This window comes from Parasteatoda tepidariorum, chromosome 4, assembly GCF_043381705.1.
Source record: "Parasteatoda tepidariorum isolate YZ-2023 chromosome 4, CAS_Ptep_4.0, whole genome shotgun sequence".
Classification (NCBI taxonomy): domain Eukaryota; kingdom Metazoa; phylum Arthropoda; class Arachnida; order Araneae; family Theridiidae; genus Parasteatoda; species Parasteatoda tepidariorum.
Genome location: NC_092207.1, coordinates 42,396,568 through 42,408,739, shown reverse-complemented (window position 1 = coordinate 42,408,739; position 12,172 = coordinate 42,396,568). Strand labels below are relative to the sequence as shown.

General features: G+C 27.6%; 1 protein-coding gene across 1 annotated transcript in view; it reads right to left on the bottom strand.

Moving 5' to 3' along the window:
* Window positions 1-5,183, bottom strand: part of LOC107437992 (retinal degeneration B) — a gene marked incomplete in the record, with an annotated part of 41,051 nt that extends 35,868 nt beyond the window's left edge. The window contains 1 exon segment of the mRNA XM_071179714.1: window positions 4,957-5,183.
* Window positions 5,184-12,172: the final 6,989 nt, after the last annotated feature.

Below are 12,172 nucleotides of genomic sequence, written 5' to 3'. Positions count from 1 at the left end.
TACATTGTGCCTTTCATTTTTAAAGGTACGTTGTGCCCTTAAAATTCAGAGGCACAAACGATCCAAATGTGCCTCTGAAATCAGAGGTACATTGTGCCTTTCATTTTTAAAGGTACGTTGTGCCCTTAAAATTCAGAGGCACAAATGATTCAAATGTGCCTCTGAAATCAGAGGTACAGTTTTTAGAGTGTAGAGAGATTTAAATAATAATGTAGTATTTCCAAAAAGCGAATTGAATACAAAGAGAGAATATACAAAGAAATTTAATGTCGTTTCAAACATGATTTAAGTAAGTGTGTCTGCCGTGTATGTGTGCATGCATCAGTCATTCAGAGACAGCAGAAGCAATATTAAAGAAATCAAAACTTTCCTGAGCTATGTAAACGCATCAACAGAAAAATTACTTAAATTGGCAACCTCAGAGTAAACATGTGAAATATTTTAAAATTTTATCTCTTTCTAAAATAAACATATTATTTTCCAACTATCCTTAATTTTCAACAATTAAAAAAATGTGCAAAACATCAGTTGCTAGTATGTTGATTAACCATTGATATTTGTAACTGTTTATTGATAATCAATATATATATCTTTATGCTTTTAAACATCGCGATATGCTGTGTACTTTTAAAATACTTTTTTTGTGCTAAACGAAGCAATATTCATGGAATTTCAGATTAATTGAACTCTAAAAACTATATCTAGCCTCTAGTGAATGTCCTACTAAGTTCATCTGAATGCTACTCAATTTAAAATGTTTTACCAAGATTAACATCGTTTTTACATAGTCTTATTTAATTTAAGAAATGAAGTAAACAGCACGAATGTTGCATTAGAATTCGATTCAGAGCATTTGTGGTATAATTTTAAATTGAATTAGTCAAATGTTGTCTTTAAATTCTGAGGCTGGTTAAAAAGGCAAATTTTGAGAAATCCGGAAAAATTCTACCGACCGCTATCTTCAAATTCAAGCGAATCCTATTAAGAAATGATGGTAATATTTATTTAAAAATTATGGATAGTAAAACAGATAATCCTTATTTAATACCACGGTAAACAAATGTTTTTTTTATTGAAATTTAAAAGAAATTTGTAACAAATTTCGTCAAAAAAATTTTATTTCCAGTATTTTTCTATTTCCAGCGAAAGTGCAGAAAAAATATTGCTAAAAGACATTGAAAAGGGACAGATATCACACCCAATCAAAACATTTTTGCATAAAAGTTTATTTTGATTCAAAAATAATTATTAGTCGAGTAATTACAGCAAAAAAGGGTGTTTCTTCGGAAAAATTAATACTCAAGACGTTTTGTCACAGAAAGCTTTGCTATGAATTCTAAACCGTTCTCCTCCCTGTACACTTCGGTATATGGGGGGGGGGGGGTGATTTGGGTAAATAAATGTATATCTTTTATACAGGCAAGTGAGGTATTGTTTATCAGATATTTTCTTTTTTTTAACGCTGAATCGAATGAAACCTATCACGTGACAATCAGTCCAATAGTTTAGAAGTTAGAAATGTTTTATGTACAAAAAAATATACATTTTTATACTTGTACCTATTTATGCATCAGGTGCTGCTATCTAAACAAAAAGGCATTGTTCCCTGTGTATTTTCTCACACTCAATCGATTATACACGAGTCAACAGAATGAATAGTTCAGAAGTTGCAAGTGTTTTCTGTATAAAAAGTACTTCTTTTGACATGCACTTATGTACGCACTTTACATTACTATCCAGAGACTATCTATACATGAAACGTAATGTATATTAGTTCATTTTTACGCTGAATTCAATGAAACTCCCGAGACGAATCAGATTAATATTTTAGAAGTTATAAGCGTTTTATGCAGAAAAAGTATAATTTTTTATTTGCACTTATTTACATTTCTTATATTACTATACAGACAAACAAATTATCGTTTTTTCTCGTTTAATCGAATGAGATCAAACACGTATCAAAAAGACTTATATTTAAAAAGTTTAAATATAAATTTTTTTTTATAAAAAAAAAAACTGTACTATTAGTACTATTTTAACATTGCACTTAACTTCAAAACTACATATCCTATCAACTCGAATTTTATCTCGTTAAATTCAGTACAAAAAGCTTCATCGGAAAATGTACCTCGCATGTTCAAATATCTCCTAAATAAAGTGAAATAAGTAAAAATTGTACATAAGTATTATCAAAAATAGTACGCTTTATACATAAAAACGCTCACAATTTTTTAACTATTCGTTGGATTGACTTGTGTATGGTTTCATTCAATTAAGTGTATAAAAAAATAAACAATGTCTCACTTGTTTAGATAGATATATATCAGATGAGTAAATAGGTTTAAGTTCTAACTTGTACTTTTTATTCAGAAAACCCTTATAACTTCTAAACTATTCGTCTGGTTCTCGTGATTGACCTCCTTCGATTCAGTGCCAAAAAATACATGCGAAGCAATGCCTTACTTGCCTGCCTAGAAAAAATTCATTCCTTCCACTCAAATCACACCTATCAAAAATGAAATCGTACTGCGGAGAATAGGGGAATTTTCAGGTATCATTTATAAGGATATAATCTTTGGATATTGGATTTGAAAACTTTGGAAATTGATTTTTTTTTTTAAAGAAAAAAATCTCATTTAACTGAATTTTAATCCATAACTTGAAAATTTACTATATTTCACCTTCAAATGTAGAATAAAGAGTTATACAAATGATTCATACCTATTTGGTTCTAAATGTAGCTCTTTAGTGGTAAATTAAATGTTTAATGCTAAGAACAATAGTGACAAAAAAAATTAAGGAAAAGCGGTTTTCTAATAAATTGTGAAAATATGAAAAGGCTAAGGAAAAATGTAATATGCATTTCTAATAAATTTAACATTTAAGAACAAAAGACAGAGACAAGGAACAGACGTGANCAATTAAGTGTATAAAAAAATAAACAATGTCTCACTTGTTTAGATAGATATATATCAGATGAGTAAATAGGTTTAAGTTCTAACTTGTACTTTTTATTCAGAAAACCCTTATAACTTCTAAACTATTCGTCTGATTCTCATGATTGACCTCCTTTGATTCAGCGTGAAAAATACATGTGAAACAATGCCTCACTCGCCTGCCTAGAAAAAATTCCTTTCTTCCTCTCAAATCACCCCTATCAAAAGAGAAATCATACAGAGGAGAATGGGGGAATTTTCAGGTATCATTTATAAGAACATAATCTTTGGAAATTGATTTTTTTTTAAGAAAAAAATCTCATTTTACTGAATTTTTATCCATAACTTGAAAATTTACTATATTTCACCTTCATATGTAGAATAAAGAGTTATACAAATGATTCTTACCGATTTAGTTCGAAATGTAGCTCTTTAGTGGTAAATTAAATGTTTAATGTTAAGAACAATAGTGACAAAAAAAATTAAGGAAAAACGGTTTTATAATACATTGTGAAAGTATGAAAAAGCTAAGGAAAAATTTAATATGCATTTCTAATAAATTTAACATTTAAGAACAAAAGATTCTAAGTACAGAGACAAGGAACAGACGTGACCTTTTGCACATTCATATCGAGTTGTTAGTTATAATATTCATATTTTGTAAGATATTTTTATTTTATGCTTTTAAAGTGTGTAAAAATGCTTAAGTAAATTGAATGCTTTAAATTGTGTAGTGGGAAGATTTTATTAATTTAAAAGAAAAGAAATAATATTAGCAACAAAAAAAATAGTAATTTGAATAAAGGTATGAGATACAAATGTTACACTTTTAACGAATAACTTTCATCCGTGTTAAGATTATCAAGAACATTAAAATACTTTGATTTTTTTTCAAGTAGTTAAAAATAATTTTTAGCGGATTAATTCATAATTTAGTGTCCATGAAGGCTTAAATAAAAATTTATTAAGAAAATTTATCGAAATTACTATTCAGTAACTACAGATTCTACAATTTTGTCAGCTGTCCATTTAAATGAATGTCTACACTAGTGTTGTATAATAAAAAATAAGTTTAAAAGTAAGTTACTTAGAGTTACACTTACAGAAAACATAACAAAAACTAATAGCTAGAGAACAAAGCTAGGTAAATAAATAACACCTATATTTCTAATAATATATTAATTTTAAAAAATTATTTCAAGACCAATTTTTTAGGAAAGAATCTTAGATTTAAATATACCTCACAATGAAATTAATTCATTTTCCCAGACTTTTCGGTTATTTTAATTAAATTCCCTGACATTTCCAGATCAATAAAATTCCCTGACTTTGCGATACCTTTCCTGATTTTCCTGTTCTGTGAGCACCTTGTAGTTTCGTTTTCTATGCTAGTATCTTTGTCTAATATTAAAAGTGATACATTAGAACTCAAAATAAATATTTATTTTAAGTTACGACAATAAATCAAAACTTTTTAATAAAAACTTCGTCATCCAAAACATTTTATTTTTATGCTTCATTTTAACCTAACGATAATAAGACAAAAACAACTAATCTATAATAGCAAATTTTAAAGAACATCTAACTAGTTTTCAAATGATTCTACAGGATTAAAACCAACTATTTTTTTAAATACCGCACTTTAAATATGAAATAAAACCCTATTTTATGATTTTTACAAAATTTAAAAAGCAAACAGAAATTCGAAATTCAGGATATATAAGAATAAAAATTTAAAAATATCAACAAAATGTCATAATTTTTTTTTCTAATATTAACACCCAACACACTTTAATTACATCATTTCCTGATTTAATATAAATTACTAATCCCAAAAAGTAAAAAATATAAATCTAAAAATTATAAAAAGAAATATTTCAATTCAGAAAATTATTTATTCCAGCATATAAAACAATGTAAAAATTTAAAAAGTAAAAGCCTGTAATTCTAAATAAGAAACGAAATAAAGCAATCAGCTATTGTAATTTGTTTTAATTTAACTATATCATTAATTAATTACCTTTCAACCAGTGGCAGTAAAATAGACCCAGTAAAAGAGTCATTTAGTCTTATTAATGAAGAACGTCAGTGAGTTCAAATATCCAAAGGGGGAAGCATTTAAGTTTTATGATACGCAGAAGAAAAAAAAGACTTTCAAGAATTCATTCATGGGTATGGGTATCTTAAGAATCGATGGGCCTCATCCGAAAAGACCACAGAAGTCAGCGCCATCTTGGAAGATCCAGGAGAACAGAGGGATCATCCGCGACGGCGCGAACTGATGCGCGCATATGATCGCTCCGACCTCTGACTTACTTACGATAACGGTAAATAAAATAGCCAGTTAAGAATCAATTTTAATGGAAAAGAATAAAAAAAAGTAAACTTTTTATTTCGCCTAATGCACAGCTAAAGTACTTAAATTTATTTTTAAATGGATTAAACTTAAACGATTATTGACAGAGCTAAATTTAATTAAAGACCATTTCATTCCAATTTCAAGAGAAAACTATATCTATTTATTATAATATATATATATATATATATATNATATCTGTTCTTCTATATATATATTATATTTTATATTTTCTTATATATATATATATTTCTAATAGATTATAGATATGTGTAATAAAATCCATAGAAATAGCTTAAATCAGAATGAAATAGTACCTTTTTACAGGTCATTTTATTCAAAAAGAGCTCCAATAGATCTAATAATTTTGCATTATAAACATATTTTTTCTACGAAAAAAACAGTTCAAATAAATGAAAAAGTTGAACAAGGAAGGTTAATGAAAAAAAAATGGTTAACACTTATCATTTATAAAACTGTTATCAATATAAAAAATTAAATACTATTTTAATCTTGTCAACTAAAATAATTTCTTTTTGTTTCTAAAATTGACTGCTGAACTTAAGGTTTTAAGGGATTTATGGCTTATATAGGTTATGCACCCAATAATTTGAAGATGAAAAAATATTTCTGAGTAAAACATCAAGACTGTTTCATGATGAAATATTTTTTTCATGAATCTAACTTGCATTTTTGTCACATTGGTGTTGAAAAAAGGGGAAACAATTTCCACAATCAACATGTCCAGAATTATTTTAATGAAAATATCAAGACTGTTTCATAGCAAGATTTTTTTTTCGTGCATCAGACTATTATCTTTTTATATTGATGTTGGTAAAACGGACAAAACACTCCCACTGTTTACACGTTTAGAATTTAAATCAACATAGAATTATAGAATTTGATTGATAAAACGAAGACAATAATCTAATAAATATATCTTAAAACTTGATCTCGCTTTTCAACAATAAGGTGCACTATGTATATAGCCCTTTCCTAATAAATATGCATTTCTAGTTATTTAAAAATAGGAGATAGTGACGTTTTTCATACGAGTTTTTCTTTAGTAAATCATAGATAAAAATAGATTATCTTACTAATTTTTAAAGACATTTTTAACAAGTTAAAGAAGTTATAATTCAAAATAAAATAATAATATTTAAATACATATATCAGTTTCACAAATATTTTATTTTGATATTATGAAGTGCCTTTCTGTTATTCTTAATATAATTAAGAAGTTACTTGATATCAATCTTAAAAGAGATATAGATAGTGCACTTATTGAAACAGAAAAAAAACAATCAGTAAATCATTGTTCTAATACAATCTAAAAGGCTGATGACGAAATAAAGATTGATTAAACAAAGATTAGTTATGAAGTCATGACAGAGATTGTAGAGGCAAGCATAAGTTTCAGTGATTCAATTAATAATACTTAAATCGAAGTTGACTTTATTAGGCTCCATTGTTGTAACGTAACAGCCGTACGAAATTTCTGATTAAGATGTAGGCATTAACCTTTTAGACTACACTGATGATGGCATCAAAAGTCACCACATTAAAATTTACAATTTTTTGCGTCTTAATATTTCGTTACTACATGTTTACCACGTTTTATGATTATTAGTTGTTAGATAGTAATATTAGATATTTCAAAAAATGCTACCTTAAGTGAAATAGCATTTTAAAGTACTTAGAGTTTAAAAGGTACTTGGTAAACAAATACTATGGTTTTTGTAAATTATTGTTATTATTTAAATACACAATTTCTTTAAAATTATATTTCTCGTGAACTATTCGACCGATTTCGTTCAGATCTTGTATTTTACTATACAAAATTACTTACTTTAAAATTATGTAAAACTTTGTATACCTTACATTTCAAAAAAAAGTTTCGACTTTTATTAAATATATAATAATTTATAAATTATTAAAATATATATATAATTATTACTATAAATAACAAATAATTGTAAAAAATTAATTTTTGCACGGTAGTATTTCTCGAAAAACGATTTTAATAATTGTGTGCAAAATTTTTTTTAATTCGCTTAAAGGTTTCTCGAGATATGGTGAAATAAGCAAGAGGTAAAATTAACATTAATTGGTAGAAACTTATGACCGTCTCCAAAGCAAACTATTACGAACATATTTCCTAGATTACGGCTACCTCTTGACCCTATCTAGAGTCAAGAATTCAATGTATTTGGAGAATTCGGGGAGAAAAATTATGTTTATTGCGAGAAAGTACGTTTTTTCGTCGAATTTCGTAAATTAAAATATCGTCTGCTATAGCTAGCTAACATATTCGAGGTGACCCTCTCAAATCATTGAGATTGAGCTATGTGAAAATCCGATCATTAGATTAAAAATTATTCAGAGTGTTTCATTCATTTATTTTTTATTTTCTTAAGCACTTGTACATGAATGAGGCCATTCGGCAATATCCGGGATTCAAACTAAGGTCGCTTGTGTCTGTTGCCACCGTTTATCCAAATCAAAGATCATGAATGCATTTAAGTCACAGCTTTTAATAAAAGTTTTGAATTGTTAACTACATACTAATAGAACGTTAAGCATAAAACAAGCCTTTGAGAATAGCAAGTAGGTATCGTTATCATATAATTTTACTCCATCCTTTTTTCATGAAACCTTACTTATTTCATAAAAAAACATGATTCGCTGATGACTTGATTCATGATTTTAAAAATATCGTAAACAATAAGAGTAATACATTTATTTTAGTTCAAGTAAGGTTTTTTTTCTTCTTTTTTACATAATCATAAAAGCGAGATTTTCGTTAATAAGGAAATAAAAGTAATTTCCGGAAAAGAAGCAAGTAAAGCATTTCTATAAATGGTTTAATTATGCATTTAGGAGAAAATTCTAGAAAAATCTGCTTTCAGATTGCATGGAACAGTTGCGTATAAATTTTGGGAAAATTAAATAACTACATAACATATTTCAAATTGTTTTCCCTTAAACGAAAAGTTCGGCAAACTATAAAAGTACTTACATTCTCTATAAGAAATAAACTTGCTTTTACATTCCACACAAATTGCAAACTATTTCTTTAAAATTATTCCCCAAAAAATTCCCTATACTACTTAATCTGTATTTTTAGAATCCTCATCAAAAATGAATACAAAACGGCATTCACATTAGAGGTCGCAAACCACTATTTAAGGAGGAAAAAAAACACAAAAACGTTATCGAAAATTGGAAAATTGCAGTAGAAGAAGGTGGATGTAATAAACATCAAAACAGATTTAATTGGTGATTGAAACATGAAGATAATTCTAATAATTGTCTTTTAACTCCTCTCTGCTTCTCTGCAAATAAAACATGCTATTACATTCCTATGGTGATTTGCCAATTTCGATAACATTTTTCTTTTCACTATTAAGTACTAATTTGCAATTAAGGGCAGTTTTTAAAAAGGGTACGGTCTTTTTTCCCTTAATTCTTTTAATAACGCAGATTTTTTTTTATTAATTAAATAACAGAACCAAACTTTTGTGGGAACTGAAGTGTTCTTAATTTCACTCCCTTCTGTTCTAATATGTTGCTTAATATCTGATTTTATTACTTAATTATAGTTAAAAAATATAAACGCTATCAAAAATATCCTCTGCCCAACTAACGATTCATTAATTATATATAAGCAAGGATGCAAACTGCTTCGCTTTCTGTGAGTTTTAATAAATTGGTAACGAATTAAAATGGAAATCATGTAGAATAAGGGATCATTTCGCCTACTCTTCAAATGTGTCCCTAAGCAGGGCTAGTCTTGGTCCCTAAGAGATAACTGCATTAAAAATACATTATATATAAAACGTAGTAGTGGATGCGTAGTGCGTAGCGGTAAATGCGTTTTCGATGCGTAGCAGTGAAAAAATAATTTCAAATAAAATTTACTAAACTAAAATAGCTAGAACTTCGTTACCACTAGAAGACATATATTTAGAAATCGGAGCAAATTGGCATCTCTATGTAAGTAATCATACAGGATTCGGCCAAATATGTTCAACTCGAAAAAAATCGCTGTAGTTTTTTAGTTGAAAGCCACTAAAAAAACTCACTTTTTTGCATAGCGGATTATTTCAAATTTTAGTACAAAAGATTTATTTTTATAACAGTATTGCTTCAAAAGCAAAATAATTGTTAATTTTCATTTAAAAAAACTTCCCAACAGCTAAAGATAAGTAAAGTAAGTTTGATTGTTAGATAATTTATCTGAATTAATATATATAAATTGAATATATAAAGTGAAAGATATAAATTGAAACGTATTGATTTGCGAACATCCTAAATGTACCTTTAGTCTCTATGCTTATGAAGAGCACACTGAAACACGAGAAACATTACAAGTGCTCTTCAAAATGATATGAGATGATAAAGGTTTTTATTAATCAAGTTGTCATTACTAGAGCTTGAATTATAATTTCAGCTTATGAGATCAATGTTGCATTATTATGGCATCTCGAAAGATTGTCGTGATTTAAATCATAATTAAAAGGAATTAACTTATTTATGAGGCATTATCAACTTTAATGAAATATAGCATTTCAATTAATTTGAAAAGATTATTGAATTTTCTAAATGCCAAACTGCCTTGGTATATTTTAATCAACTCTATAAAACTAATTAGAATTTAATTTTTTTGAGATAGCACAGAAATGGTCCGGCCGTTTTTATTATGACAGGTAGAATTAATTACCTCTTTTTTTAATAAGCAAAAATTTAAGAAAAAAAAGCAAGTTTAGGGAAAAACATTAAAAAAGACTAGTAATGGGATTTCCTGTATAAATATTTATTTTATAAGCTTAGAAAAACATTTCTATATTATGGGTTTAGAATAAAATGCTTTTATATTATTCGGCAATAAGCCAATTTTGCAGAAAAATTTTTTTTTTCTTATAATAAAATGGTTTTTCCGAAATACTAGTAAAATTAATGAGCAAAAAAAAGAAAAGAATTTTTTACCAAGCTTAAAAAATTTATAATTTTACACAAAAGATTTGCATTTATTAGAAATCAGTTGGTGATAAATACATAAAATGTACAGCATTAACCAGCATTTCAGGAAAAAAGCCCCGAAAAAAAAACCAGAATTTTGAAGAAAAAAAACCAGCTAGCTTTCTTTTATTTATTTTTTTTTTTTTTCATACTCGGTCGAAGTTTCGATAGGAAAAGTATAGCGGCAATGAACAATTAGGTACGATCACAATAATACAATCTTCATATAAATTTTATTTAAATAACTAAAAACTTTTTTGCTGTTGTTACGTATGCCACTTGCCAATATCAGCAAGCCTGCTATCGAAAATCACAGCGAATTTTTAAGGCAGAAGGTGCGTTACTTGTTTTTCAGTGGCGCTATCTATAGCCAAGGATACGACTTCAGCCACACACGCGTCACTGCCCGTTTCACAGGGAGAACTCACTCATTCTTCATTCATTCTCAGATCGCAATTTTGACCAGAAGATAAATGAACGATCAGTATCCTCTGAGGTATTGATTTGTTATGGGAACTTAGTAACCCCGACCGATTTCACAAGTTACTAATTAATGTGCGAAGATTCTTCGGCCCGGCAGGATTTGATCACACGAACACGAGTCCAACATCCTACTAACCAAGCTATCTGCCCATTAAAAATTTAATAAACAAATTAATACAAGTGATATTGCTACTTAAAGCAACTCTAAACAAATAACTTAAACTATAAAGTGACAAAACAGCAAATAAAATCGTTCATATAATCAAAAAATTTAATTTTTAACACAACCTATTAAAAAAACAATTTTACATTCGAATTATCACGTAGTAAAAACAAACATCAAAACAACAACTATTGTCCCAAATCTGCAAATTATTATCATTATTTTAGTAAAAAGTATTATTTTTTTAGTAATTGTATGAATAAACCATTAACATTACGCTTCAAAATAATTACAATCATTAATATTACGCTTCAAAATAATTAATCATTAACATTACGCTTCAAAATAATTAAACGATTGTAACCACACAATTTAAAAAATGGAAAACAAAAAAACAAAAAAAAACAAAAAACTCAACTTTTTTAGTTTTTGTGTATGATAATCGAAGTTCCTGAAATGAAAATTAATACTAAAATATAAAAACAGATAATTTACGATTTAACTAATTTGAATAGTAAAAAAAGAAAATAAAGCATGGTAAAAATAAAAGTACACACAATGTCGCATATACAGGAAGCGGCAAAAAATAAAATAAAAACTCTAACAAGTTTACTGCATTATAGAAAAGTAGTACGCGAATCTGTTTTTATCTACCACACTTAAATTATAAAATATTTTAAAAATTATTTTATACTAAATCTCTTAATTTACATGTTTTTTTTCTTTTTTTTTACAATGTCAAATAAAAGATCTGTTATTTTAGAATTACTTATCCAAGGAAAACGACAGTGTGAAATCCTTCCTTAACTCTGTACACAATCGTTGTATAAAGAGTTTGGACCCTGTATCTTAAGCAATCGCCTCAGCAGAAAGAAATGAGATAGATTAAAGGTAGAAGATTTGCGGCCCATTGCTGAAAATTTCAACAAGCGGCTGTGCCTCTTCATCGCTGCAAAAAGCGGTCACTTTGAAGCCAATTAAATGTATTGATTAGTCTACTCTTATTATTATTATTTTCAGTTAAGTTATATTAAAATTGTTTGTCCAGTTTTTCTACCGCAACCTGTATCAACATCTGTAGTTCTATAATGCAAAATCTTCTTCAGTGTCGAAACCGAATTAAGAGAGGGAAACACAAGGATGTAGCAGAAAATTGCAAACAAGTTATAACGTAACTGGCAAGATGCTGTATAAAACTACAGGCAGGCTGTA